Genomic DNA, 26,847 nt, shown 5'->3' with positions numbered 1-26,847 from the left:
TAGCTGTCTTAGGCCACGCCCCTATCAGACAAAAGTAAGGGGTCTCTGTGGCGCAATTGGTTAGCGCGTTCGGCTGTTAACCGAAAGGATGGTGGTTCAAGCCCACCCAGGGACGCATGTGCTTTCATGACATAGGTAGTCTGATCTTGCAAACCAATCTTCTTTCTGTGAACAGAGGGAAGGGTTGGAAAACAAGATTAAACAAATACATATAAATCGGGGTAGCTGTCTTAGGCCACGCCCCTATCAGATTACAGGAAGTGGGTCTCTGTGGCGCAATTGGTTAGCGTGTTCGGCTGTTAACCGAAAGGATGGTGGTTCAAGCCCACCCAGGGACGCGTGTGCTTTTATAGAATAGTTAGTTTGATCTTGAAAACTAATCTTCTTTCTGTGAACATAGGGAAGGGTTGGAAAAACATATGATGAAACTCATGGAATAACAAGGCAGCAAAATAGACAGCATTTCACACCTGTTCTTTCAAGAAGTCCTTAGTTATCTATTTTTAATTAGAAAAATCCAGCAGGACACTTTAAGAAGCTTCTGTATTGACAAGCTTTGATTGAAAATGCAATATGCAAAACGAGATCAAACAAATCCATATAAATCGGGTAGCTGTCTTAGGCCACGCCCCTATCAGACAAAAGTAAGGGGTCTCTGTGGCGCAATTGGTTAGCGAGTTTGGCTGTTAACCGAAAGGATGGTGGTTCAAGCCCACCCAGGGACGCATGTGCTTTCATGACATAGGTAGTCTGATCTTGCAAACCAATCTTCTTTCTGTGAACAGAGGGAAGGGTTGGAAAACAAGATTAAACAAATACATATAAATCGGGGTAGCTGTCTTAGGCCACGCCCCTATCAGATTACAGGAAGTGGGTCTCTGTGGCGCAATTGGTTAGAGCGTTCGGCTGTTAACCGAAAGGATGGTGGTTCAAGCCCACCCAGGGAGGCGTGTTCTTTTATAGAATAGTTAGTTTGATCTTGAAAACTAATCTTCTTTCTGTGAACATAGGGAAGGGTTGGAAAAACATATGATGAAACTCATGGAACAACAAGGCAGCGAAATAGACAGCATTTCACACCTGTTCTTTCAAGAAGTCCTTAGTTATCTATTTTTAATTAGAAAAATCCAGTAGGAGACTTTAACAAGCTTCTGCATTGACAAGCTTTATTTGTAAATGCAATATGCAAAACGAGATCAAACAAATCCATATAAATCGGGGTAGCTGTCTTAGGCCACGCCCCTATCAGATTACAAGAAGGGGGTCTCTGTGGGGCAATTGGTTAGCGAGTTCAGCTGTTAACTGAAAGGATGGTGGTTCAAGCCCACCCAGGGACTCATCTGCTTTTATAGAAGCGGTAGTTTGATCTTGAAAACCAATCTTCTTTCTGTGAACATAGGCAAGGGTTGGAACGCCATATGGTGAAACTCATGGAGCAAGCAGGCAACGAAATAGACAGCATTATACACCTGTTCTTTCAAGAAGTCCTTAGTTATCTATTTTTAATTAGAAAAATCCAGCAGGAGACTTTAAGAACCCTGTGTATTGACAAGCTTTATTTGTAAATGTAATATGCAAAACCAGATCAAACAAATCCATGTAAATCGTGGTAGCTGTCTTAGGCCACTCCCCTATCAGACAAAAGTAAGGGGTCTCTGTGGCGCAATTGGTTAGCGAGTTTGGCTGTTAACCGAAAGGATGGTGGTTCAAGCCCACCCAGGGACGCATGTGCTTTCATGACATAGGTAGTCTGATTTTGAAAACCAATCTTCTTTCTGTGACCATAGGGAAGGGTTGGAAAACAAGATCAAACAAATACATATAAATCGGGGTAGCTGTCTTAGGCCACGCCCCTATCAGATTACAGGAAGGAGGTCTCTGTGGTGCAATTGGTTAGCGCGTTCGGCTGTTAACCGAAAGAATGGTGGTTCAAGCCCACCCAGGGACGCATGTGCTTTTATAGAATAGTTAGTTTGATCTTGAAAACCAATCTTCTTTCTGTGAACATAGGGAAGGGTTGGAAAAACATATGATGAAACTCATGGAATAACAAGGCAGCAAAATAGACAGCATTTCACACCTGTTCTTTCAAGAAGTCCTTAGTTATCTATTTTTAATTAGAAAAATCCAGCAGGACACTTTAAGAAGCTTCTGTATTGACAAGCTTTGATTGAAAATGCAATATGCAAAACGAGATCAAACAAATCCATATAAATCGGGTAGCTGTCTTAGGCCACGCCCCTATCAGACAAAAGTAAGGGGTCTCTGTGGCGCAATTGGTTAGCGAGTTTGGCTGTTAACCGAAAGGATGGTGGTTCAAGCCCACCCAGGGACGCATGTGCTTTCATGACATAGGTAGTCTGATCTTGCAAACCAATCTTCTTTCTGTGAACAGAGGGAAGGGTTGGAAAACAAGATCAAACAAATACATATAAATCGGGGTAGCTGTCTTAGGCCACGCCCCTATCAGATTACAGGAAGGAGGTCTCTGTGGTGCAATTGGTTAGCGCGTTCGGCTGTTAACCGAAAGAATGGTGGTTCAAGCCCACCCAGGGACGCATGTGCTTTTATAGAATAGTTAGTTTGATCTTGAAAACCAATCTTCTTTCTGTGAACATAGGGAAGGGTTGGAAAAACATATGATGAAACTCATGGAATAACAAGGCAGCAAAATAGACAGCATTTCACACCTGTTCTTTCAAGAAGTCCTTAGTTATCTATTTTTAATTAGAAAAATCCAGCAGGACACTTTAAGAAGCTTCTGTATTGACAAGCTTTGATTGAAAATGCAATATGCAAAACGAGATCAAACAAATCCATATAAATCGGGTAGCTGTCTTAGGCCACGCCCCTATCAGACAAAAGTAAGGGGTCTCTGTGGCGCAATTGGTTAGCGAGTTTGGCTGTTAACCGAAAGGATGGTGGTTCAAGCCCACCCAGGGACGCATGTGCATTTCATGACATAGGTAGTCTGATCTTGCAAACCAATCTTCTTTCTGTGAACAGAGGGAAGGGTTGGAAAACAAGATTAAACAAATACATATAAATCGGGGTAGCTGTCTTAGGCCACGCCCCTATCAGATTACAGGAAGGGGGTCTCTGTGGGGCAATTGGTTAGCGAGTTCAGCTGTTAACTGAAAGGATGGTGGTTCAAGCCCACCCAGGGACTCATCTGCTTTTATAGAAGCGGTAGTTTGATCTTGAAAACCAATCTTCTTTCTGTGAACATAGGGAAGGGTTGGAACGCCATATGGTGAAACTCATGGAGCAAGCAGGCAACGAAATAGACAGCATTATACACCTGTTCTTTCAAGAAGTCCTTAGTTATCTATTTTTAATTAGAAAAATCCAGCAGGAGACTTTAAGAACCCTGTGTATTGACAAGCTTTATTTGTAAATGTAATATGCAAAACCAGATCAAACAAATCCATGTAAATCGGGGTAGCTGTCTTAGGCCAGGGCCCTATTGGTTAGCTCGTTCGGCTGTTAACCGAAAGGATGGTGGTTCAAGCCCACCCAGGGACGCATGTGCTTTTATTGAATAGTTAGTTTGATCTTGAAAACTAATCTTCTTTCTGTGAACATAGGGAAGGGTTGGAAAACAAGATCAAACAAATACATATAAATCAGGGTAGCTGTCTTAGGCCACGCCCCTATCAGATTACAGGAAGTGGGTCTCTGTGGCGCAATTGGTTAGCGTGTTCGGCTGTTAACCGAAAGGATGGTGGTTCAAGCCCACCCAGGGACGCGTGTGCTTTTATAGAATAGTTAGTTTGATCTTGAAAACTAATCTTCTCTCTGTGAACATAGGGAAGGGTTGGAAAAACATATGATGAAACTCATGGAATAACAAGGCAGCAAAATAGACAGCATTTCACACCTGTTCTTTCAAGAAGTCCTTAGTTATCTATTTTTAATTAGAAAAATCCAGCAGGACACTTTAAGAAGCTTCTGTATTGACAAGCTTTGATTGAAAATGCAATATGCAAAACGAGATCAAACAAATCCATATAAATCGGGGTAGCTGTCTTAGGCCACGCCCCTATCAGACAAAAGTAAGGGGTCTCTGTGGCGCAATTGGTTAGCGCGTTCGGCTGTTAACCGAAAGGATGGTGGTTCAAGCCCACCCAGGGACGCATGTGCTTTCATGACATAGGTAGTCTGATCTTGCAAACCAATCTTCTTTCTGTGAACAGAGGGAAGGGTTGGAAAACAAGATTAAACAAATACATATAAATCGGGGTAGCTGTCTTAGGCCACGCCCCTATCAGATTACAGGAAGTGGGTCTCTGTGGCGCAATTGGTTAGCGTGTTCGGCTGTTAACCGAAAGGATGGTGGTTCAAGCCCACCCAGGGACGCGTGTGCTTTTATAGAATAGTTAGTTTGATCTTGAAAACTAATCTTCTTTCTGTGAACATAGGGAAGGGTTGGAAAAACATATGATGAAACTCATGGAATAACAAGGCAGCAAAATAGACAGCATTTCACACCTGTTCTTTCAAGAAGTCCTTAGTTATCTATTTTTAATTAGAAAAATCCAGCAGGACACTTTAAGAAGCTTCTGTATTGACAAGCTTTGATTGAAAATGCAATATGCAAAACGAGATCAAACAAATCCATATAAATCGGGTAGCTGTCTTAGGCCACGCCCCTATCAGACAAAAGTAAGGGGTCTCTGTGGCGCAATTGGTTAGCGAGTTTGGCTGTTAACCGAAAGGATGGTGGTTCAAGCCCACCCAGGGACGCATGTGCTTTCATGACATAGGTAGTCTGATCTTGCAAACCAATCTTCTTTCTGTGAACAGAGGGAAGGGTTGGAAAACAAGATCAAACAAATACATATAAATCGGGGTAGCTGTCTTAGGCCACGCCCCTATCAGATTACAGGAAGTGGGTCTCTGTGGCGCAATTGGTTAGAGCGTTCGGCTGTTAACCGAAAGGATGGTGGTTCAAGCCCACCCAGGGAGGCGTGTTCTTTTATAGAATAGTTAGTTTGATCTTGAAAACTAATCTTCTTTCTGTGAACATAGGGAAGGGTTGGAAAAACATATGATGAAACTCATGGAACAACAAGGCAGCGAAATAGACAGCATTTCACACCTGTTCTTTCAAGAAGTCCTTAGTTATCTATTTTTAATTAGAAAAATCCAGTAGGAGACTTTAACAAGCTTCTGCATTGACAAGCTTTATTTGTAAATGCAATATGCAAAACGAGATCAAACAAATCCATATAAATCGGGGTAGCTGTCTTAGGCCACGCCCCTATCAGATTACAGGAAGGGGGTCTCTGTGGGGCAATTGGTTAGCGAGTTCAGCTGTTAACTGAAAGGATGGTGGTTCAAGCCCACCCAGGGACTCATCTGCTTTTATAGAAGCGGTAGTTTGTCTTGAAAACCAATCTTCTTTCTGTGAACATAGGGAAGGGTTGGAACGCCATATGGTGAAACTCATGGAGCAAGCAGGCAACGAAATAGACAGCATTATACACCTGTTCTTTCAAGAAGTCCTTAGTTATCTATTTTTAATTAGAAAAATCCAGCAGGAGACTTTAAGAACCCTGTGTATTGACAAGCTTTATTTGTAAATGTAATATGCAAAACCAGATCAAACAAATCCATGTAAATCGGGGTAGCTGTCTTAGGCCACTCCCCTATCAGACAAAAGTAAGGGGTCTCTGTGGCGCAATTGGTTAGCGCGTTCGGGTGTTAACCGAAAGGATGGTGGTTCAAGCCCACCCAGGGACGCATGTGCTTTCATGACATAGGTAGTCTGATCTTGCAAACCAATCTTCTTTCTGTGAACAGAGGGAAGGGTTGGAAAACAAGATCAAACAAATACATATAAATCGGGGTAGCTGTCTTAGGCCAGGGCCCTATTGGTTAGCTCGTTCGGCTGTTAACCGAAAGGATGGTGGTTCAAGCCCACCCAGGGACGCATGTGCTTTTATTGAATAGTTAGTTTGATCTTGAAAACTAATCTTCTTTCTGTGAACATAGGGAAGGGTTGGAAAAACATATGATGAAACTCATGGAACAACAAGGCAGCGAAATAGACAGCATTTTACACCTGTTCTTTCAAGAAGTCCTTAGTTATCTATTTTTAATTAGAAAAATCCAGCAGGACACTTTAAGAAGCTTCTCTATTGACAAGTTTGATTTAAAATGCAATTGCAAAAAGAGATCAAACAAATCCATATAAATCGTGGTAGCTGTCTTAGGCCACTCCCCTATCAGACAAAAGTAAGGGGTCTCTGTTGCGCAATTGGTTAGCGAGTTTGGCTGTTAACCGAAAGGATGGTGGTTCAAGCCCACCCAGGGACGCATGTGCTTTCATGACATAGGTAGTCTGATTTTGAAAACCAATCTTCTTTCTGTGAACAGAGGGAAGGGTTGAAAAACTGTATGATGAAACTCACGGAACAAGCAGGCAACGAAATAGACAGCATTATACACCTGTTCTTTCAAGAAGTCCTTAGTTATCTATTTTTAATTAGAAAAATCCAGTAGGAGACTTTAAACAAGCTTCTGCATTGACAAGCTTTATTTGTAAATGCAATATGCAAAACGAGATCAAACAAATCCATATAAATCGGGGTAGCTGTCTTAGGCCAAGCCCCTATCAGATTAAAGGAAGGAGGTCTCTGTGGCGCAATTGGTTAGCGCGTTCGGCTGTTAACCAAAAGGATGGTGGTTCAAGCCCACCCAGGGACGCATGTGCTTTCATGACATAGGTAGTCTGATCTTGAAAACCAATCTTCTTTCTGTGAACAGAGGGAAGGGTTGGAAATCAAGATCAAACAAATACATATAAATCAGGGTAGCTGTCTTAGGCCACGCCCCTATCAGATTACAGGAAGTGGGTCTCTGTGGCGCAATTGGTTAGCGTGTTCGGCTGTTAACCGAAAGGATGGTGGTTCAAGCCCACCCAGGGACGCGTGTGCTTTTATAGAATAGTTAGTTTGATCTTGAAAACTAATCTTCTCTCTGTGAACATAGGGAAGGGTTGGAAAAACATATGATGAAACTCATGGAATAACAAGGCAGCAAAATAGACAGCATTTCACACCTGTTCTTTCAAGAAGTCCTTAGTTATCTATTTTTAATTAGAAAAATACAGCAGGACACTTTAAGAAGCTTCTGTATTGACAAGCTTTGATTGAAAATGCAATATGCAAAACGAGATCAAACAAATCCATATAAATCGGGGTAGCTGTCTTAGGCCACGCCCCTATCAGACAAAAGTAAGGGGTCTCTGTGGCGCAATTGGTTAGCGCGTTCGGCTGTTAACCGAAAGGATGGTGGTTCAAGCCCACCCAGGGACGCATGTGCTTTCATGACATAGGTAGTCTGATCTTGCAAACCAATCTTCTTTCTGTGAACAGAGGGAAGGGTTGGAAAACAAGATTAAACAAATACATATAAATCGGGGTAGCTGTCTTAGGCCACGCCCCTATCAGATTACAGGAAGTGGGTCTCTGTGGCGCAATTGGTTAGCGTGTTCGGCTGTTAACCGAAAGGATGGTGGTTCAAGCCCACCCAGGGACGCGTGTGCTTTTATAGAATAGTTAGTTTGATCTTGAAAACTAATCTTCTTTCTGTGAACATAGGGAAGGGTTGGAAAAACATATGATGAAACTCATGGAATAACAAGGCAGCAAAATAGACAGCATTTCACACCTGTTCTTTCAAGAAGTCCTTAGTTATCTATTTTTAATTAGAAAAATCCAGCAGGACACTTTAAGAAGCTTTTGTATTGACAAGCTTTGATTGAAAATGCAATATGCAAAATGAGATCAAACAAATCCATATAAATCGGGTAGCTGTCTTAGGCCACGCCCCTATCAGACAAAAGTAAGGGGTCTCTGTGGCGCAATTGGTTAGCGAGTTTGGCTGTTAACCGAAAGGATGGTGGTTCAAGCCCACCCAGGGACGCATGTGCTTTCATGACATAGGTAGTCTGATCTTGCAAACCAATCTTCTTTCTGTGAACAGAGGGAAGGGTTGGAAAACAAGATCAAACAAATACATATAAATCGGGGTAGCTGTCTTAGGCCACGCCCCTATCAGATTACAGGAAGTGGGTCTCTGTGGCGCAATTGGTTAGAGCGTTCGGCTGTTAACCGAAAGGATGGTGGTTCAAGCCCACCCAGGGAGGCGTGTTCTTTTATAGAATAGTTAGTTTGATCTTGAAAACTAATCTTCTTTCTGTGAACATAGGGAAGGGTTGGAAAAACATATGATGAAACTCATGGAACAACAAGGCAGCGAAATAGACAGCATTTCACACCTGTTCTTTCAAGAAGTCCTTAGTTATCTATTTTTAATTAGAAAAATCCAGCAGGACACTTTAAGAAGCTTCTGTATTGACAAGCTTTGATTGAAAATGCAATATGCAAAACGAGATCAAACAAATCCATATAAATCGGGGTAGCTGTCTTAGGCCACTCCCCTATCAGACAAAAGTAAGGGGTCTCTGTGGCGCAATTGGTTAGCGCGTTCGGCTGTTAACCAAAAGGATGGTGGTTCAAGCCCACCCAGGGACGCATGTGCTTTCGTGACATAGGTAGTCTGATCTTGCAAACCAATCTTCTTTCTGTGAACAGAGGGAAGGGTTGGAAAACAAGATCAAACAAATACATATAAATCGGGGTAGCTGTCTTAGGCCACGCCCCTATCAGATTACAGGAAGTGGGTCTCCGTGGCGCAATTGGTTAGCGCGTTCGGCTGTTAACCGAAAGGATGGTGGTTCAAGCCCACCCAGGGACGCATGTGCTTTTATAGAATAGTTAGTTTGATCTTGAAAACTAATCTTCTTTCTGTGAACATAGGGAAGGGTTGGAAAAACATATGATGAAACTCATGGAACAACAAGGCAGCGAAATAGACAGCCTTTTACACCTGTTCTTTCAAGAAGTCCTTAGTTATCTATTTTTAATTAGAAAAATCCAGCAGGACACTTTAAGAAGCTTCTGTATTGACAAGCTTTGATTAAAAATGCAATATGCAAAACGAGATCAAACAAATCCATATAAATCGGGTTAGCTGTCTTAGGCCACGCCCCTATCAGATTACAGGAAGTGGGTCTCCGTGGCGCAATTGGTTAGCGCGTTCGGCTGTTAACCGAAAGGATGGTGGTTCAAGCCCACCCAGGGACGCATGTGCTTTCATGACATAGGTAGTCTGATCTTGCAAACCAATCTTCTTTCTGTGAACAGAGGGAAGGGTTGGAAAACAAGATCAAACAAATACATATAAATCGGGGTAGCTGTTTTAGGCCACGCCCCTATCAGATTACAGGAAGTGGGTCTCTGTGGCGCAATTGGTTGGCGCGTTCGGCTGTTAACCGAAAGGATGGTGGTTTAAGCCCACCCATGGACGCATGTGCTTTCATGACATAAGTAGTCTGATTTTGAAAACCATTCTTCTTTCTGTGAACAGAGGTAAGGGTTGGAAAACTGTATGATGAAACTCACGGAACAAGCAGGCAACGAAATAGACAGCATTATACACCTGTTCTTTCAAGAAGTCCTTAGTTATCTATTTTTAATTAGAAAAATCCAGTAGGAGACTTTAACAAGCTTCTGCATTGACAAGCTTTATTTGTAAATGCAATATGCAAAACGAGATCAAACAAATCCATATAAATCGGGGTAGCTGTCTTAGGCCACGCCCCTATCAGATTACAGGAAGGGGGTCTCTGTGGGGCAATTGGTTAGCGAGTTCAGCTGTTAACTGAAAGGATGGTGGTTCAAGCCCACCCAGGGACTCATCTGCTTTTATAGAAGCGGTAGTTTGATCTTGAAAACCAATCTTCTTTCTGTGAACATAGGGAAGGGTTGGAACGCCATATGGTGAAACTCATGGAGCAAGCAGGCAACGAAATAGACAGCATTATACACCTGTTCTTTCAAGAAGTCCTTAGTTATCTATTTTTAATTAGAAAAATCCAGCAGGAGACTTTAAGAACCCTGTGTATTGACAAGCTTTATTTGTAAATGTAATATGCAAAACCAGATCAAACAAATCCATGTAAATCGGGGTAGCTGTCTTAGGCCACTCCCCTATCAGACAAAAGTAAGGGGTCTCTGTGGCGCAATTGGTTAGCGCGTTCGGGTGTTAACCGAAAGGATGGTGGTTCAAGCCCACCCAGGGACGCATGTGCTTTCATGACATAGGTAGTCTGATCTTGCAAACCAATCTTCTTTCTGTGAACAGAGGGAAGGGTTGGAAAACAAGATCTAACAAATACATATAAATCGGGGTAGCTGTCTTAGGCCAGGGCCCTATTGGTTAGCTCGTTCGGCTGTTAACCGAAAGGATGGTGGTTCAAGCCCACCCAGGGACGCATGTGCTTTTATTGAATAGTTAGTTTGATCTTGAAAACTAATCTTCTTTCTGTGAACATAGGGAAGGGTTGGAAAAACATATGATGAAACTCATGGAACAACAAGGCAGCGAAATAGACAGCATTTTACACCTGTTCTTTCAAGAAGTCCTTAGTTATCTATTTTTAATTAGAAAAATCCAGCAGGACACTTTAAGAAGCTTCTCTATTGACAAGTTTGATTTAAAATGCAATTGCAAAAAGAGATCAAACAAATCCATATAAATCGTGGTAGCTGTCTTAGGCCACTCCCCTATCAGACAAAAGTAAGGGGTCTCTGTTGCGCAATTGGTTAGCGAGTTTGGCTGTTAACCGAAAGGATGGTGGTTCAAGCCCACCCAGGAACGCATGTGCTTTCATGACATAGGTAGTCTGATTTTGAAAACCAATCTTCTTTCTGTGAACAGAGGGAAGGGTTGAAAAACTGTATGATGAAACTCACGGAACAAGCAGGCAACGAAATAGACAGCATTATACACCTGTTCTTTCAAGAAGTCCTTAGTTATCTATTTTTAATTAGAAAAATCCAGTAGGAGACTTTAAACAAGCTTCTGCATTGACAAGCTTTATTTGTAAATGCAATATGCAAAACGAGATCAAACAAATCCATATAAATCGGGGTAGCTGTCTTAGGCCAAGCCCCTATCAGATTAAAGGAAGGAGGTCTCTGTGGCGCAATTGGTTAGCGCGTTCGGCTGTTAACCAAAAGGATGGTGGTTCAAGCCCACCCAGGGACGCATGTGCTTTCGTGACATAGGTAGTCTGATCTTGCAAACCAATCTTCTTTCTGTGAACAGAGGGAAGGGTTGGAAATCAAGATCAAACAAATACATATAAATCAGGGTAGCTGTCTTAGGCCACGCCCCTATCAGATTACAGGAAGTGGGTCTCTGTGGCGCAATTGGTTAGCGCGTTCGGCTGTTAACCGAAAGGATGGTGGTTCAAGCCCACCCAGGGACGCATGTGCTTTCATGACATAGGTAGTCTGATCTTGCAAACCAATCTTCTTTCTGTGAACAGAGGGAAGGGTTGGAAAACAAGATTAAACAAATACATATAAATCGGGGTAGCTGTCTTAGGCCACGCCCCTATCAGATTACAGGAAGTGGGTCTCTGTGGCGCAATTGGTTAGCGTGTTCGGCTGTTAACCGAAAGGATGGTGGTTCAAGCCCACCCAGGGACGCGTGTGCTTTTATAGAATAGTTAGTTTGATCTTGAAAACTAATCTTCTTTCTGTGAACATAGGGAAGGGTTGGAAAAACATATGATGAAACTCATGGAATAACAAGGCAGCAAAATAGACAGCATTTCACACCTGTTCTTTCAAGAAGTCCTTAGTTATCTATTTTTAATTAGAAAAATCCAGCAGGACACTTTAAGAAGCTTCTGTATTGACAAGCTTTGATTGAAAATGCAATATGCAAAACGAGTTCAAACAAATCCATATAAATCGGGTAGCTGTCTTAGGCCACGCCCCTATCAGACAAAAGTAAGGGGTCTCTGTGGCGCAATTGGTTAGCGAGTTTGGCTGTTAACCGAAAGGATGGTGGTTCAAGCCCACCCAGGGACGCATGTGCTTTCATGACATAGGTAGTCTGATCTTGCAAACCAATCTTCTTTCTGTGAACAGAGGGAAGGGTTGGAAAACAAGATTAAACAAATACATATAAATCGGGGTAGCTGTCTTAGGCCACGCCCCTATCAGATTACAGGAAGTGGGTCTCTGTGGCGCAATTGGTTAGCGTGTTCGGCTGTTAACCGAAAGGATGGTGGTTCAAGCCCACCCAGGGACGCGTGTGCTTTTATAGAATAGTTAGTTTGATCTTGAAAACTAATCTTCTTTCTGTGAACATAGGGAAGGGTTGGAAAAACATATGATGAAACTCATGGAATAACAAGGCAGCAAAATAGACAGCATTTCACACCTGTTCTTTCAAGAAGTCCTTAGTTATCTATTTTTAATTAGAAAAATCCAGCAGGACACTTTAAGAAGCTTCTGTATTGACAAGCTTTGATTGAAAATGCAATATGCAAAACGAGATCAAACAAATCCATATAAATCGGGGTAGCTGTCTTAGGCCACTCCCCTATCAGACAAAAGTAAGGGGTCTCTGTGGCGCAATTGGTTAGCGCGTTCGGCTGTTAACCAAAAGGATGGTGGTTCAAGCCCACCCAGGGACGCATGTGCTTTCGTGACATAGGTAGTCTGATCTTGCAAACCAATCTTCTTTCTGTGAACAGAGGGAAGGGTTGGAAATCAAGATCAAACAAATACATATAAATCAGGGTAGCTGTCTTAGGCCACGCCCCTATCAGATTACAGGAAGTGGGTCTCTGTGGCGCAATTGGTTAGCGTGTTCGGCTGTTAACCGAAAGGATGGTGGTTCAAGCCCACCCAGGGACGCGTGTGCTTTTATAGAATAGTTAGTTTGATCTTGAAAACTAATCTTCTTTCTGTGAACATAGGGAAGGGTTGGAAAAACATATGATGAAACTCATGGAATAACAAGGCAGCAAAATAGACAGCATTTCACACCTGTTCTTTCAAGAAGTCCTTAGTTATCTATTTTTAATTAGAAAAATCCAGCAGGACACTTTAAGAAGCTTCTGTATTGACAAGCTTTGATTGAAAATGCAATATGCAAAACGAGATCAAACAAATCCATATAAATCGGGGTAGCTGTCTTAGGCCACTCCCCTATCAGACAAAAGTAAGGGGTCTCTGTGGCGCAATTGGTTAGCGCGTTCGGCTGTTAACCAAAAGGATGGTGGTTCAAGCCCACCCAGGGACGCATGTGCTTTCGTGACATAGGTAGTCTGATCTTGCAAACCAATCTTCTTTCTGTGAACAGAGGGAAGGGTTGGAAAACAAGATCAAACAAATACATATAAATCGGGGTAGCTGTCTTAGGCCACGCCCCTATCAGATTACAGGAAGTGGGTCTCCGTGGCGCAATTGGTTAGCGCGTTCGGCTGTTAACCGAAAGGATGGTGGTTCAAGCCCACCCAGGGACGCATGTGCTTTTATAGAATAGTTAGTTTGATCTTGAAAACTAATCTTCTTTCTGTGAACATAGGGAAGGGTTGGAAAAACATATGATGAAACTCATTGAACAACAAGGCAGCGAAATAGACAGCCTTTTACACCTGTTCTTTCAAGAAGTCCTTAGTTATCTATTTTTAATTAGAAAAATCCAGCAGGACACTTTAAGAAGCTTCTGTATTGACAAGCTTTGATTAAAAATGCAATATGCAAAACGAGATCAAACAAATCCATATAAATCGGGTTAGCTGTCTTAGGCCACGCCCCTATCAGATTAAAGGAAGGAGGTCTCTGTGACGCAATTGGTTAGCGCGTTCGGCTGTTAACCGAAAGGATGGTGGTTCAAGCCCACCCAGGGACGCATGTGCTTTCATGACATAGGTAGTCTGATCTTGCAAACCAATCTTCTTTCTGTGAACAGAGGGAAGGGTTGGAAAACAAGATCAAACAAATACATATAAATCGGGGTAGCTGTCTTAGGCCACGCCCCTATCAGATTACAGGAAGTGGGTCTCTGTGGCGCAATTGGTTGGCGCGTTCGGCTGTTAACCGAAAGGATGGTGGTTTAAGCCCACCCATGGACGCATGTGCTTTCATGACATAAGTAGTCTGATTTTGAAAACCATTCTTCTTTCTGTGAACAGAGGGAAGGGTTGGAAAACTGTATGATGAAACTCACGGAACAAGCAGGCAACGAAATAGACAGCATTATACACCTGTTCTTTCAAGAAGTCCTTAGTTATCTATTTTTAATTAGAAAAATCCAGTAGGAGACTTTAACAAGCTTCTGCATTGACAAGCTTTATTTGTAAATGCAATATGCAAAACGAGATCAAACAAATCCATATAAATCGGGGTAGCTGTCTTAGGCCACGCCCCTATCAGATTACAGGAAGGGGGTCTCTGTGGGGCAATTGGTTAGCGAGTTCAGCTGTTAACTGAAAGGATGGTGGTTCAAGCCCACCCAGGGACGCATCTGCTTTTATAGAAGCGGTAGTTTGATCTTGAAAACCAATCTTCTTTCTGTGAACATAGGGAAGGGTTGGAACGCCATATGGTGAAACTCATGGAGCAAGCAGGCAACGAAATAGACAGCATTATACACCTGTTCTTTCAAGAAGTCCTTACTTATCTATTTTTAATTAGAAAAATCCAGCAGGAGACTTTAAGAACCCTGTGTATTGACAAGCTTTATTTGTAAATGTAATATGCAAAACCAGATCAAACAAATCCATGTAAATCGGGGTAGCTGTCTTAGGCCACTCCCCTATCAGACAAAAGTAAGGGGTCTCTGTGGCGCAATTGGTTAGCGCGTTCGGGTGTTAACCGAAAGGATGGTGGTTCAAGCCCACCCAGGGACGCATGTGCTTTCATGACATAGGTAGTCTGATCTTGCAAACCAATCTTCTTTCTGTGAACAGAGGGAAGGCTTGGAAAACAAGATCAAACAAATACATATAAATCGGGGTAGCTGTCTTAGGCCAGGGCCCTATTGGTTAGCTCGTTCGGCTGTTAACCGAAAGGATGGTGGTTCAAGCCCACCCAGGGACGCATGTGCTTTTATTGAATAGTTAGTTTGATCTTGAAAACTAATCTTCTTTCTGTGAACATAGGGAAGGGTTGGAAAAACATATGATGAAACTCATGGAACAACAAGGCAGCGAAATAGACAGCATTTTACACCTGTTCTTTCAAGAAGTCCTTAGTTATCTATTTTTAATTAGAAAAATCCAGCAGGACACTTTAAGAAGCTTCTCTATTGACAAGTTTGATTTAAAATGCAATTGCAAAAAGAGATCAAACAAATCCATATAAATCGTGGTAGCTGTCTTAGGCCACTCCCCTATCAGACAAAAGTAAGGGGTCTCTGTTGCGCAATTGGTTAGCGAGTTTGGCTGTTAACCGAAAGGATGGTGGTTCAAGCCCACCCAGGGACGCATGTGCTTTCATGACATAGGTAGTCTGATTTTGAAAACCAATCTTCTTTCTGTGAACAGAGGGAAGGGTTGAAAAACTGTATGATGAAACTCACGGAACAAGCAGGCAACGAAATAGACAGCATTATACACCTGTTCTTTCAAGAAGTCCTTAGTTATCTATTTTTAATTAGAAAAATCCAGTAGGAGACTTTAAACAAGCTTCTGCATTGACAAGCTTTATTTGTAAATGCAATATGCAAAACGAGATCAAACAAATCCATATAAATCGGGGTAGCTGTCTTAGGCCAAGCCCCTATCAGATTAAAGGAAGGAGGTCTCTGTGGCGCAATTGGTTAGCGCGTTCGGCTGTTAACCAAAAGGATGGTGGTTCAAGCCCACCCAGGGACGCATGTGCTTTCATGACATAGGTAGTCTGATCTTGAAAACCAATCTTCTTTCTGTGAACAGAGGGAAGGGTTGGAAATCAAGATCAAACAAATACATATAAATCAGGGTAGCTGTCTTAGGCCACGCCCCTATCAGATTACAGGAAGTGGGTCTCTGTGGCGCAATTGGTTAGCGTGTTCGGCTGTTAACCGAAAGGATGGTGGTTCAAGCCCACCCAGGGACGCGTGTGCTTTTATAGAATAGTTAGTTTGATCTTGAAAACTAATCTTCTCTCTGTGAACATAGGGAAGGGTTGGAAAAACATATGATGAAACTCATGGAATAACAAGGCAGCAAAATAGACAGCATTTCACACCTGTTCTTTCAAGAAGTCCTTAGTTATCTATTTTTAATTAGAAAAATACAGCAGGACACTTTAAGAAGCTTCTGTATTGACAAGCTTTGATTGAAAATGCAATATGCAAAACGAGATCAAACAAATCCATATAAATCGGGGTAGCTGTCTTAGGCCACGCCCCTATCAGACAAAAGTAAGGGGTCTCTGTGGCGCAATTGGTTAGCGCGTTCGGCTGTTAACCGAAAGGATGGTGGTTCAAGCCCACCCAGGGACGCATGTGCTTTCATGACATAGGTAGTCTGATCTTGCAAACCAATCTTCTTTCTGTGAACAGAGGGAAGGGTTGGAAAACAAGATTAAACAAATACATATAAATCGGGGTAGCTGTCTTAGGCCACGCCCCTATCAGATTACAGGAAGTGGGTCTCTGTGGCGCAATTGGTTAGCGTTTTCGGCTGTTAACCGAAAGGATGGTGGTTCAAGCCCACCCAGGGACGCGTGTGCTTTTATAGAATAGTTAGTTTGATCTTGAAAACTAATCTTCTTTCTGTGAACATAGGGAAGGGTTGGAAAAACATATGATGAAACTCATGGAATAACAAGGCAGCAAAATAGACAGCATTTCACACCTGTTCTTTCAAGAAGTCCTTAGTTATCTATTTTTAATTAGAAAAATCCAGCAGGACACTTTAAGAAGCTTCTGTATTGACAAGCTTTGATTGAAAATGCAATATGCAAAACGAGATCAAACAAATCCATATAAATCGGGTAGCTGTCTTAGGCCACGCCCCTATCAGACAAAAGTAAGGGGTCTCTGTGGCGCAATTGGTTAGCGAGTTTGGCTGTTAACCGAAAGGATGGTGGTTCAAGCCCACCCAGGGACGCATGTGCTTTCATGACATAGGTAGTCTGATCTTGCAAACCAATCTTCTTTCTGTGAACAGAGGGAAGGGTTGGAAAACAAGATCAAACAAATACATATAAATCGGGGTAGCTGTCTTAGGCCACGCCCCTATCAGATTACAGGAAGTGGGTCTCTGTGGCGCAATTGGTTAGAGCGTTCGGCTGTTAACCGAAAGGATGGTGGTTCAAGCCCACCCAGGGAGGCGTGTTTTTTTATAGAATAGTTAGTTTGATCTTGAAAACTAATCTTCTTTCTGTGAACATAGGGAAGGGTTGGAAAAACATATGATGAAACTCATGGAACAACAAGGCAGCGAAATAGACAGCATTTCACACCTGTTCTTTCAAGAAGTCCTTAGTTATCTATTTTTAATTAGAAAAATCCAGCAGGACACTTTAAGAAGCCTGTGTATTGACAAGCTTTGATTAAAAATGCAATATGCAAAACGAGATCAAACAAATCCATGTAAATCGGGGTAGCTGTCTTAGGCCACTCCCCTATCAGACAAAAGTAAGGGGTCTCTGTGGCGCAATTGGTTAGCGCGTTCGGCTGTTAACCAAAAGGATGGTGGTTCAAGCCCACCCAGGGACGCATGTGCTTTCGTGACATAGGTAGTCTGATCTTGCAAACCAATCTTCTTTCTGTGAACAGAGGGAAGGGTTGGAAAACAAGATCAAACAAATACATATAAATCGGGGTAGCTGTCTTAGGCCACGCCCCTATCAGATTACAGGAAGTGGGTCTCCGTGGCGCAATTGGTTAGCGCGTTCGGCTTTTAACCGAAAGGATGGTGGTTCAAGCCCACCACAAGATCAAACAAATACATATACATCGGGGTAGCTGTCTTAGGCCACTCCCCTATCAGACAAAAGTAAGGGGTCTCTGTGGCGCAATTGGTTAGCGTGTTCGGCTGTTAACCGAAAGGATGGTGGTTCAAGCCCACCCAGGGACGCGTGTGCTTTTATAGAATAGTTAGTTTGATCTTGAAAATTAATCTTCTTTCTGTGAACATAGGGAAGGGTTGGAAAAACATATGATGAAACTCATGGAACAACAAGGCAGCGAAATAGACAGCCTTTTACACCTGTTCTTTCAAGAAGTCCTTAGTTATCTATTTTTAATTAGAAAAATCCAGCAGGACACTTTAAGAAGCTTCTGTATTGACAAGCTTTGATTAAAAATGCAATATGCAAAACGAGATCAAACAAATCCATATAAATCGGGGTAGCTGTCTTAGGCCACTCCCCTATCAGACAAAAGTAAGGGGTCTCTGTGGCGCAATTGGTTAGCGCGTTCGGCTGTTAACTGAAAGGATGGTGGTTCAAGCCCACCCAGGGACGCATGTGCTTTCATGACATAGGTAGTCTGATTTTGAAAACCAATCTTCTTTCTGTGAACAGAGGGAAGGGTTGGAAAACTGTATGATGAAACTCACGCGTTCGGCTGTTAACCGAAAGGATGGTGGTTCAAGCCCACCCAGGGACGCATGTGCTTTCATGACATAGGTAGTCTGATCTTGCAAACCAATCTTCTTTCTGTGAACAGAGGGAAGGGTTGGAAAACAAGATCAAACAAATACATATAAATCGGGGTAGCTGTCTTAGGCCACGCCCCTATCAGATTACAGGAAGTGGGTCTCTGTGGCGCAATTGGTTAGAGCGTTCGGCTGTTAACCGAAAGGATGGTGGTTCAAGCCCACCCAGGGAGGCGTGTTCTTTTATAGAATAGTTAGTTTGATCTTGAAAACTAATCTTCTTTCTGTGAACATAGGGAAGGGTTGGAAAAACATATGATGAAACTCATGGAACAACAAGGCAGCGAAATAGACAGCATTTCACACCTGTTCTTTCAAGAAGTCCTTAGTTATCTATTTTTAATTAGAAAAATCCAGCAGGACACTTTAAGAAGCTTCTGTATTGACAAGCTTTGATTGAAAATGCAATATGCAAAACGAGATCAAACAAATCCATATAAATCGGGGTAGCTGTCTTAGGCCACTCCCCTATCAGACAAATGTAAGGGGTCTCTGTGGCGCAATTGGTTAGCGCGTTCGGCTGTTAACCAAAAGGATGGTGGTTCAAGCCCACCCAGGGACGCATGTGCTTTCGTGACATAGGTAGTCTGATCTTGCAAACCAATCTTCTTTCTGTGAACAGAGGGAAGGGTTGGAAAACAAGATCAAACAAATACATATAAATCGGGGTAGCTGTCTTAGGCCACGCCCCTATCAGATTACAGGAAGTGTATTTCTGTGGCGCAATTGGTTAGCGCATTCGGCTGTTAACCGAAAGGATGGTGGTTCAAGCCCACCCAGGGACGCATGTGCTTTTATAGAATAGTTAGTTTGATCTTGAAAACTAATCTTCTTTCTGTGAACATAGGGAAGGGTTGGAAAAACATATGATGAAACTCATGGAACAACAAGGCAGCGAAATAGACAGCCTTTTACACCTGTTCTTTCAAGAAGTCCTTAGTTATCTATTTTTAATTAGAAAATCCAGCAGGACACTTTAAGAAGCTTCTGTATTGACAAGCTTTGATTGAAAATGCAATATGCAAAACGAGATCAAACAAATCCATATAAATCGGGTTAGCTGTCTTAGGCCACGCCCCTATCAGATTAAAGGAAGGAGGTCTCTGTGACGCAATTGGTTAGCGCGTTCGGCTGTTAACCAGAAGGATGGTGGTTCAAGCCCACCCAGGGACGCATGTGCTTTCATGACATAGGTAGTCTGATCTTGCAAACCAATCTTCTTTCTGTGAACAGAGGGAAGGGTTGGAAAACAAGATTAAACAAATACATATAAATCGGGGTAGCTGTCTTAGGCCACGCCCCTATCAGATTACAGGAAGTGGGTCTCTGTGGCGCAATTGGTTAGAGCGTTCGGCTGTTAACCGAAAGGATGGTGGTTCAAGCCCACCCAGGGAGGCGTGTTCTTTTATAGAATAGTTAGTTTGATCTTGAAAACTAATCTTCTTTCTGTGAACATAGGGAAGGGTTGGAAAAACATATGATGAAACTCATGGAACAACAAGGCAGCGAAATAGACAGCATTTCACACCTGTTCTTTCAAGAAGTCCTTAGTTATCTATTTTTAATTAGAAAAATCCAGCAGGACACTTTAAGAAGCTTCTGTATTGACAAGCTTTGATTGAAAATGCAATATGCAAAACGAGATCAAACAAATCCATATAAATCGGGGTAGCTGTGTTAGGCCACTCCCCTATCAGACAAAAGTAAGGGGTCTCTGTGGCGCAATTGGTTAGCGCGTTCGGCTGTTAACTGAAAGGATGGTGGTTCAAGCCCACCCAGGGACGCATGTGCTTTCGTGACATAGGTAGTCTGATCTTGCAAACCAATCTTCTTTCTGTGAACAGAGGGAAGGGTTGGAAAACTGTATGATGAAACTCACGGAACAAGCAGGCAACGAAATAGACAGCATTATACACCTGTTCTTTCAAGAAGTCCTTAGTTATCTATTTTTAATTAGAAAAATCCAGTAGGAGACTTTAACAAGCTTCTGCATTGACAAGCTTTATTTGTAAATGCAATATGCAAAACGAGATCAAACAAATCCATATAAATCGGGGTAGCTGTTTTAGGCCACGCCCCTATCAGATTACAGGAAGGGGGTCACTGTGGGGCAATTGGTTAGCGAGTTCAGCTGTTAACTGAAAGGATGGTGGTTCAAGCCCACCCAGGGACGCATCTGCTTTTATAGAAGCGGTAGTTTGATCTTGAAAACCAATCTTCTTTCTGTGAACATAGGGAAGGGTTGGAACGCCATATGGTGAAACTCATGGAGCAAGCAGGCAACGAAATAGACAGCATTATACACCTGTTCTTTCAAGAAGTCCTTAGTTATCTATTTTTAATTAGAAAAATCCAGCAGGAGACTTTAAGAACCCTGTGTATTGACAAGCTTTATTTGTAAATGTAATATGCAAAACCAGATCAAACAAATCCATGTAAATCGGGGTAGCTGTCTTAGGCCACTCCCCTATCAGACAAAAGTAAGGGGTCTCTGTGGCGCAATTGGTTAGCGCGTTCGGGTGTTAACCGAAAGGATGGTGGTTCAAGCCCACCCAGGGACGCATATGCTTTCATGACATAGGTAGTCTGATCTTGCAAACCAATCTTCTTTCTGTGAACATAGGGAAGGGTTGGAAAAACATATGATGAAACTCATGGAACAACAAGGCAGCGAAATAGACAGCATTTTACACCTGTTCTTTCAAGAAGTCCTTAGTTATCTATTTTTAATTAGAAAAATCCAGCAGGACACTTTAAGAAGCTTCTGTATTGACAAGCTTTGATTTAAAATGCAATATGCAAAACGAGATCAAACAAATCCATATAAATCGGGGTAGCTGTCTTAGGCCACTCCCCTATCAGACAAAAGTAAGGGGTCTCTGTGGCGCAATTGGTTAGCGCGTTCGGCTGTTAACTGAAAGGATGGTGGTTCAAGCCCACCCATGGACGCATGTGCTTTCATGACATAGGTAGTCTGATTTTGAAAACCAATCTTCTTTCTGTGAACAGAGGGAAGGGTTGGAAAACTGTATGATGAAACTCACGCGTTCGGCTGTTAACCGAAAGGATGGTGGTTCAAGCCCACCCAGGGACGCATGTGCTTTCATGACATAGGTAGTCTGATCTTGAAAACTAATCTTCTTTCTGTGAACATAGGGAAGGGTTGGAAAAACATATGATGAAACTCATGGAACAACAAGGCAGCGAAATAGACAGCATTTCACACCTGTTCTTTGAAAAAGTCCTTAGTTATCTATTTTTAATTAGAAAAATCCAGCAGGACACTTTAAGAAGCTTCTGTATTGACAAGCTTTGATTGAAAATGCAATATGCAAAACGAGATCAAACAAATCCATATAAATCGGGTAGCTGTCTTAGGCCACGCCCCTATCAGACAAAAGTAAGGGCGCAATTGGTTCGCGAGTTTGGCTGTTAACCGAAAGGATGGTGGTTCAAGCCCACCCAGGGACGCATGTGCTTTCGTGACATAGGTAGTCTGATCTTGCAAACCAATCTTCTTTCTGTGAACAGAGGGAAGGGTTGGAAAACAAGATCAAACAAATACATATAAATCGGGGTAGCTGTCTTAGGCCACGCCCCTATCAGATTACAGGAAGTGGGTCTCCGTGGCGCAATTGGTAAGCGCGTTCGGCTGTTAACCGAAAGGATGGTGGTTCAAGCCCACCCAGGGACGCATGTGCTTTTATAGAATAGTTAGTTTGATCTTGAAAACTAATCTTCTTTCTGTGAACATAGGGAAGGGTTGGAAAAACATATGATGAAACTCATGGAACAACAAGGCAGCGAAATAGACAGCCTTTTACACCTGTTCTTTCAAGAAGTCCTTAGTTATCTATTTTTAATTAGAAAAATCCAGCAGGACACTTTAAGAAGCTTCTGTATTGACAAGCTTTGATTAAAAATGCAATATGCAAAACGAGATCAAACAAATCCATATAAATCGGGGTAGCTGTCTTAGGCCACTCCCCTATCAGACAAAAGTAAGGGGTCTCTGTGGCGCAATTGGTTAGCGCGTTCGGCTGTTAACTGAAAGGATGGTGGTTCAAGCCCACCCAGGGACGCATGTGCTTTCATGACATAGGTAGTCTGATTTTGAAAACCAATCTTCTTTCTGTGAACAGAGGGAAGGGTTGGAAAACTGTATGATGAAACTCACGCGTTCGGCTGTTAACCGAAAGGATGGTGGTTCAAGCCCACCCAGGGACGCATGTGCTTTTATAGAATAGTTAGTTTGATCTTGAAAACTAATCTTCTTTCTGTGAACATAGGGAAGGGTTGGAAAAACATATGATGAAACTCATGGAACAACAAGGCAGCGAAATAGACAGCCTTTTACACCTGTTCTTTCAAGAAGTCCTTAGTTATCTATTTTTAATTAGAAAAATCCAGCAGGACACTTTAAGAAGCTTCTGTATTGACAAGCTTTGATTAAAAATGCAATATGCAAAACGAGATCAAACAAATCCATATAAATCGGGGTAGCTGTCTTAGGCCACTCCCCTATCAGACAAAAGTAAGGGGTCTCTGTGGCGCAATTGGTTAGCGCGTTCGGCTGTTAACTGAAAGGATGGTGGTTCAAGCCCACCCAGGGACGCATGTGCTTTCATGACATAGGTAGTCTGATTTTGAAAACCAATCTTCTTTCTGTGAACAGAGGGAAGGGTTGGAAAACTGTATGATGAAACTCACGCGTTCGGCTGTTAACCGAAAGGATGGTGGTTCAAGCCCACCCAGGGACGCATGTGCTTTCATGACATAGGTAGTCTGATCTTGAAAACTAATCTTCTTTCTGTGAACATAGGGAAGGGTTGGAAAAACATATGATGAAACTCATGGAACAACAAGGCAGCGAAATAGACAGCATTTCACACCTGTTCTTTGAAAAAGTCCTTAGTTATCTATTTTTAATTAGAAAAATCCAGCAGGACACTTTAAGAAGCTTCTGTATTGACAAGCTTTGATTGAAAATGCAATATGCAAAACGAGATCAAACAAATCCATATAAATCGGGTAGCTGTCTTAGGCCACGCCCCTATCAGACAAAAGTAAGGGGTCTCTGTGGCGCAATTGGTTAGCGAGTTTGGCTGTTAACCGAAAGGATGGTGGTTCAAGCCCACCCAGGGACGCATGTGCTTTCATGACATAGGTAGTCTGATCTTGCAAACCAATCTTCTTTCTGTGAACAGAGGGAAGGGTTGGAAAACGAGATTAAACAAATACATATAAATCGGGGTAGCTGTTTTAGGCCACGCCCCTATCAGATTACAGGAAGTGGGTCTCTGTGGCGCAATTGGTTAGAGCGTTCGGCTGTTAACCGAAAGGATGGTGGTTCAAGCCCACCCAGGGAGGCGTGTTCTGTTATAGAATAGTTAGTTTGATCTTGAAAACTAATCTTCTTTCTGTGAACATAGGGAAGGGTTGGAAAAACATATAATGAAACTCATGGAACAACAAGGCAGTTAAATAGACAGCATTTCACACCTGTTCTTTCAAGAAGTCCTTAGTTATCTATTTTTAATTAGAAAAATCCAGCAGGACACTTTAAGAAGCTTCTGTATTGACAAGCTTTGATTGAAAATGCAATATGCAAAACGAGATCAAACAAATCCATATAAATGGGGGTAGCTGTCTTAGGCCACTCCCCTATCAGACAAAAGTAAGGGGTCTCTGTGGCTTAATTGGTTAGCGCGTTCGGCTGTTAACCAAAAGGATGGTGGTTCAAGCCCACCCAGGGAAGCATGTGCTTTCATGACATAGGTAGTCTGATCTTGCAAACCAATCTTCTTTCTGTGAACAGAGGGAAGGGTTGGAAAACAAGATCAAACAAATACATATAAATCGGGGTAGCTGTCTTAGGCCACGCCCCTATCAGATTACAGGAAGTGGGTCTCTGTGGCGCAATTGGTTGGCGCGTTCGGCTGTTAACCGAAAGGATGGTGGTTCAAGCCCACCCATGGACGCATGTGCTTTCATGACATAAGTAGTCTGATTTTGAAAACCATTCTTCTTTCTGTGAACAGAGGGAAGGGTTGGAAAACTGTATGATGAAACTCACGGAACAAGCAGGCAACGAAATAGACAGCATTATACACCTGTTCTTTCAAGAAGTCCTTAGTTATCTATTTTTAATTAGAAAAATCCAGTAGGAGACTTTAACAAGCTTCTGCATTGACAAGCTTTATTTGTAAATGCAATATGCAAAACGAGATCAAACAAATCCATATAAATCGGGGTAGCTGTTTTAGGCCACGCCCCTATCAGATTACAGGAAGGGGGTCTCTGTGGGGCAATTGGTTAGCGAGTTCAGCTGTTAACTGAAAGGATGGTGGTTCAAGCCCACCCAGGGACGCATCTGCTTTTATAGAAGCGGTAGTTGGATCTTGAAAACCAATCTTCTTTCTGTGAACATAGGGAAGGGTTGGAACGCCATATGGTGAAACTCATGGAGCAAGCAGGCAACGAAATAGACAGCATTATACACCTGTTCTTTCAAGAAGTCCTTAGTTATCTATTTTTAATTAGAAAAATCCAGCAGGAGACTTTAAGAACCCTGTGTATTGACAAGCTTTATTTGTAAATGTAATATGCAAAACCAGATCAAACAAATCCATGTAAATCGGGGTAGCTGTCTTAGGCCACTCCCCTATCAGACAAAAGTAAGGGGTCTCTGTGGCGCAATTGGTTAGCGCGTTCGGGTGTTAACCGAAAGGATGGTGGTTCAAGCCCACCCAGGGACGCATGTGCTTTCATGACATAGGTAGTCTGATCTTGCAAACCAATCTTCTTTCTGTGAACAGAGGGAAGGGTTGGAAAACAAGATTAAACAAATACATATACATCGGGGTAGCTGTCTTAGGCCACGCCCCTATCAGATTACAGGAAGTGGGTCTCTGTGGCGCAATTGGTTAGCGTGTTCGGCTGTTAACCGAAAGGATGGTGATTCAAGCCCACCCAGGGACGCGTGTGCTTTTATAGAATAGTTAGTTTGAATTTGAAAACTAATCTTCTTTCTGTGAACATAGGGAAGGGTTGGAAAAACATATGATGAAACTCATGGAACAACAAGGCAGCGAAATAGACAGCATTTTACACCTGTTCTTTCAAGAAGTCCTTAGTTATCTATTTTTAATTAGAAAAATCCAGCAGGACACTTTAAGAAGCTTCTGTATTGACAAGCTTTGATTTAAAATGCAATATGCAAAACGAGATCAAACAAATCCATATAAATCGGGGTAGCTGTCTTAGGCCACTCCCCTATCAGACAAAAGTAAGGGGTCTCTGTGGCGCAATTGGTTAGCGCGTTCGGCTGTTAACTGAAAGGATGGTGGTTCAAGCCCACCCAGGGACGCATGTGCTTTCGTGACATAGGTAGTCTGATCTTGCAAACCAATCTTCTTTCTGTGAACAGAGGGAAGGGTTGGAAAACAAGATCAAACAAATACATATAAATCGGGGTAGCTGTCTTAGGCCACGCCCCTATCAGATTACAGGAAGTGTATTTCTGTGGCGCAATTGGTTAGCGCATTCGGCTGTTAACCGAAAGGATGGTGGTTCAAGCCCACCCAGGGACGCATGTGCTTTTATAGAATAGTTAGTTTGATCTTGAAAACTAATCTTCTTTCTGTGAACATAGGGAAGGGTTGGAAAAACATATGATGAAACTCATGGAACAACAAGGCAGCGAAATAGACAGCCTTTTACACCTGTTCTTTCAAGAAGTCCTTAGTTATCTATTTTTAATTAGAAAATCCAGCAGGACACTTTAAGAAGCTTCTGTATTGTCAAGCTTTGATTGAAAATGCAATATGCAAAACGAGATCAAACAAATCCATATAAATCGGGTTAGCTGTCTTAGGCCACGCCCCTATCAGATTAAAGGAAGGAGGTCTCTGTGACGCAATTGGTTAGCGCGTTCGGCTGTTAACCAGAAGGATGGTGGTTCAAGCCCACCCAGGGACGCATGTGCTTTCATGACATAGGTAGTCTGATCTTGCAAACCAATCTTCTTTCTGTGAACAGAGGGAAGGGTTGGAAAACAAGATTAAACAAATACATATAAATCGGGGTAGCTGTCTTAGGCCACGCCCCTATCAGATTACAGGAAGTGGGTCTCTGTGGCGCAATTGGTTAGAGCGTTCGGCTGTTAACCGAAAGGATGGTGGTTCAAGCCCACCCAGGCAGGCGTGTTCTTTTATAGAATAGTTAGTTTGATCTTGAAAACTAATCTTCTTTCTGTGAACATAGGGAAGGGTTGGAAAAACATATGATGAAACTCATGGAACAACAAGGCAGCGAAA

At 42.4% G+C, this 26,847-nt stretch overlaps 18 non-coding genes across 18 annotated transcripts; all 18 read left to right on the top strand.

The window, feature by feature from the left end:
* The first annotated feature begins 41 nt into the window (after positions 1 to 41).
* On the top strand, positions 42 to 115 carry trnan-guu (transfer RNA asparagine (anticodon GUU)). Its single transcript has one exon. It is a non-coding gene; the product is annotated as a tRNA-Asn (tRNA).
* A 149-nt stretch (positions 116 to 264) lies between these two features.
* trnan-guu (transfer RNA asparagine (anticodon GUU)) lies at positions 265 to 338 on the top strand. The gene has a single exon. It is a non-coding gene; the product is annotated as a tRNA-Asn (tRNA).
* A 3,336-nt stretch (positions 339 to 3,674) lies between these two features.
* On the top strand, positions 3,675 to 3,748 carry trnan-guu (transfer RNA asparagine (anticodon GUU)). The gene has a single exon. It is a non-coding gene; the product is annotated as a tRNA-Asn (tRNA).
* Positions 3,749 to 4,062: 314 nt separating this feature from the next.
* trnan-guu (transfer RNA asparagine (anticodon GUU)) lies at positions 4,063 to 4,136 on the top strand. Its single transcript has one exon. It is a non-coding gene; the product is annotated as a tRNA-Asn (tRNA).
* A 149-nt stretch (positions 4,137 to 4,285) lies between these two features.
* Positions 4,286 to 4,359, top strand: trnan-guu (transfer RNA asparagine (anticodon GUU)). The gene has a single exon. It is a non-coding gene; the product is annotated as a tRNA-Asn (tRNA).
* Positions 4,360 to 6,860: 2,501 nt separating this feature from the next.
* On the top strand, positions 6,861 to 6,934 carry trnan-guu (transfer RNA asparagine (anticodon GUU)). The gene has a single exon. It is a non-coding gene; the product is annotated as a tRNA-Asn (tRNA).
* A 314-nt stretch (positions 6,935 to 7,248) lies between these two features.
* Positions 7,249 to 7,322, top strand: trnan-guu (transfer RNA asparagine (anticodon GUU)). The gene has a single exon. It is a non-coding gene; the product is annotated as a tRNA-Asn (tRNA).
* A 149-nt stretch (positions 7,323 to 7,471) lies between these two features.
* On the top strand, positions 7,472 to 7,545 carry trnan-guu (transfer RNA asparagine (anticodon GUU)). The gene has a single exon. It is a non-coding gene; the product is annotated as a tRNA-Asn (tRNA).
* Positions 7,546 to 11,270: 3,725 nt separating this feature from the next.
* Positions 11,271 to 11,344, top strand: trnan-guu (transfer RNA asparagine (anticodon GUU)). Its single transcript has one exon. It is a non-coding gene; the product is annotated as a tRNA-Asn (tRNA).
* A 149-nt stretch (positions 11,345 to 11,493) lies between these two features.
* trnan-guu (transfer RNA asparagine (anticodon GUU)) lies at positions 11,494 to 11,567 on the top strand. Its single transcript has one exon. It is a non-coding gene; the product is annotated as a tRNA-Asn (tRNA).
* Positions 11,568 to 12,103: 536 nt separating this feature from the next.
* trnan-guu (transfer RNA asparagine (anticodon GUU)) lies at positions 12,104 to 12,177 on the top strand. The gene has a single exon. It is a non-coding gene; the product is annotated as a tRNA-Asn (tRNA).
* Positions 12,178 to 12,714: 537 nt separating this feature from the next.
* On the top strand, positions 12,715 to 12,788 carry trnan-guu (transfer RNA asparagine (anticodon GUU)). Its single transcript has one exon. It is a non-coding gene; the product is annotated as a tRNA-Asn (tRNA).
* A 3,115-nt stretch (positions 12,789 to 15,903) lies between these two features.
* Positions 15,904 to 15,977, top strand: trnan-guu (transfer RNA asparagine (anticodon GUU)). Its single transcript has one exon. It is a non-coding gene; the product is annotated as a tRNA-Asn (tRNA).
* A 314-nt stretch (positions 15,978 to 16,291) lies between these two features.
* trnan-guu (transfer RNA asparagine (anticodon GUU)) lies at positions 16,292 to 16,365 on the top strand. Its single transcript has one exon. It is a non-coding gene; the product is annotated as a tRNA-Asn (tRNA).
* A 1,369-nt stretch (positions 16,366 to 17,734) lies between these two features.
* Positions 17,735 to 17,810, top strand: trnak-uuu (transfer RNA lysine (anticodon UUU)). Its single transcript has one exon. It is a non-coding gene; the product is annotated as a tRNA-Lys (tRNA).
* A 63-nt stretch (positions 17,811 to 17,873) lies between these two features.
* trnan-guu (transfer RNA asparagine (anticodon GUU)) lies at positions 17,874 to 17,947 on the top strand. The gene has a single exon. It is a non-coding gene; the product is annotated as a tRNA-Asn (tRNA).
* Positions 17,948 to 23,070: 5,123 nt separating this feature from the next.
* Positions 23,071 to 23,144, top strand: trnan-guu (transfer RNA asparagine (anticodon GUU)). Its single transcript has one exon. It is a non-coding gene; the product is annotated as a tRNA-Asn (tRNA).
* Positions 23,145 to 25,824: 2,680 nt separating this feature from the next.
* Positions 25,825 to 25,898, top strand: trnan-guu (transfer RNA asparagine (anticodon GUU)). Its single transcript has one exon. It is a non-coding gene; the product is annotated as a tRNA-Asn (tRNA).
* The last annotated feature ends 949 nt before the right edge of the window (positions 25,899 to 26,847 follow it).

The sequence above is a fragment of the Limanda limanda genome, chromosome 10, assembly GCF_963576545.1.
Source record: "Limanda limanda chromosome 10, fLimLim1.1, whole genome shotgun sequence".
NCBI classification, from domain to species: Eukaryota; Metazoa; Chordata; class Actinopteri; order Pleuronectiformes; family Pleuronectidae; genus Limanda; species Limanda limanda.
The sequence above is the reverse complement of the archived record's forward strand: the minus strand, read 5'-3'. Positions and strand labels throughout refer to the sequence as shown.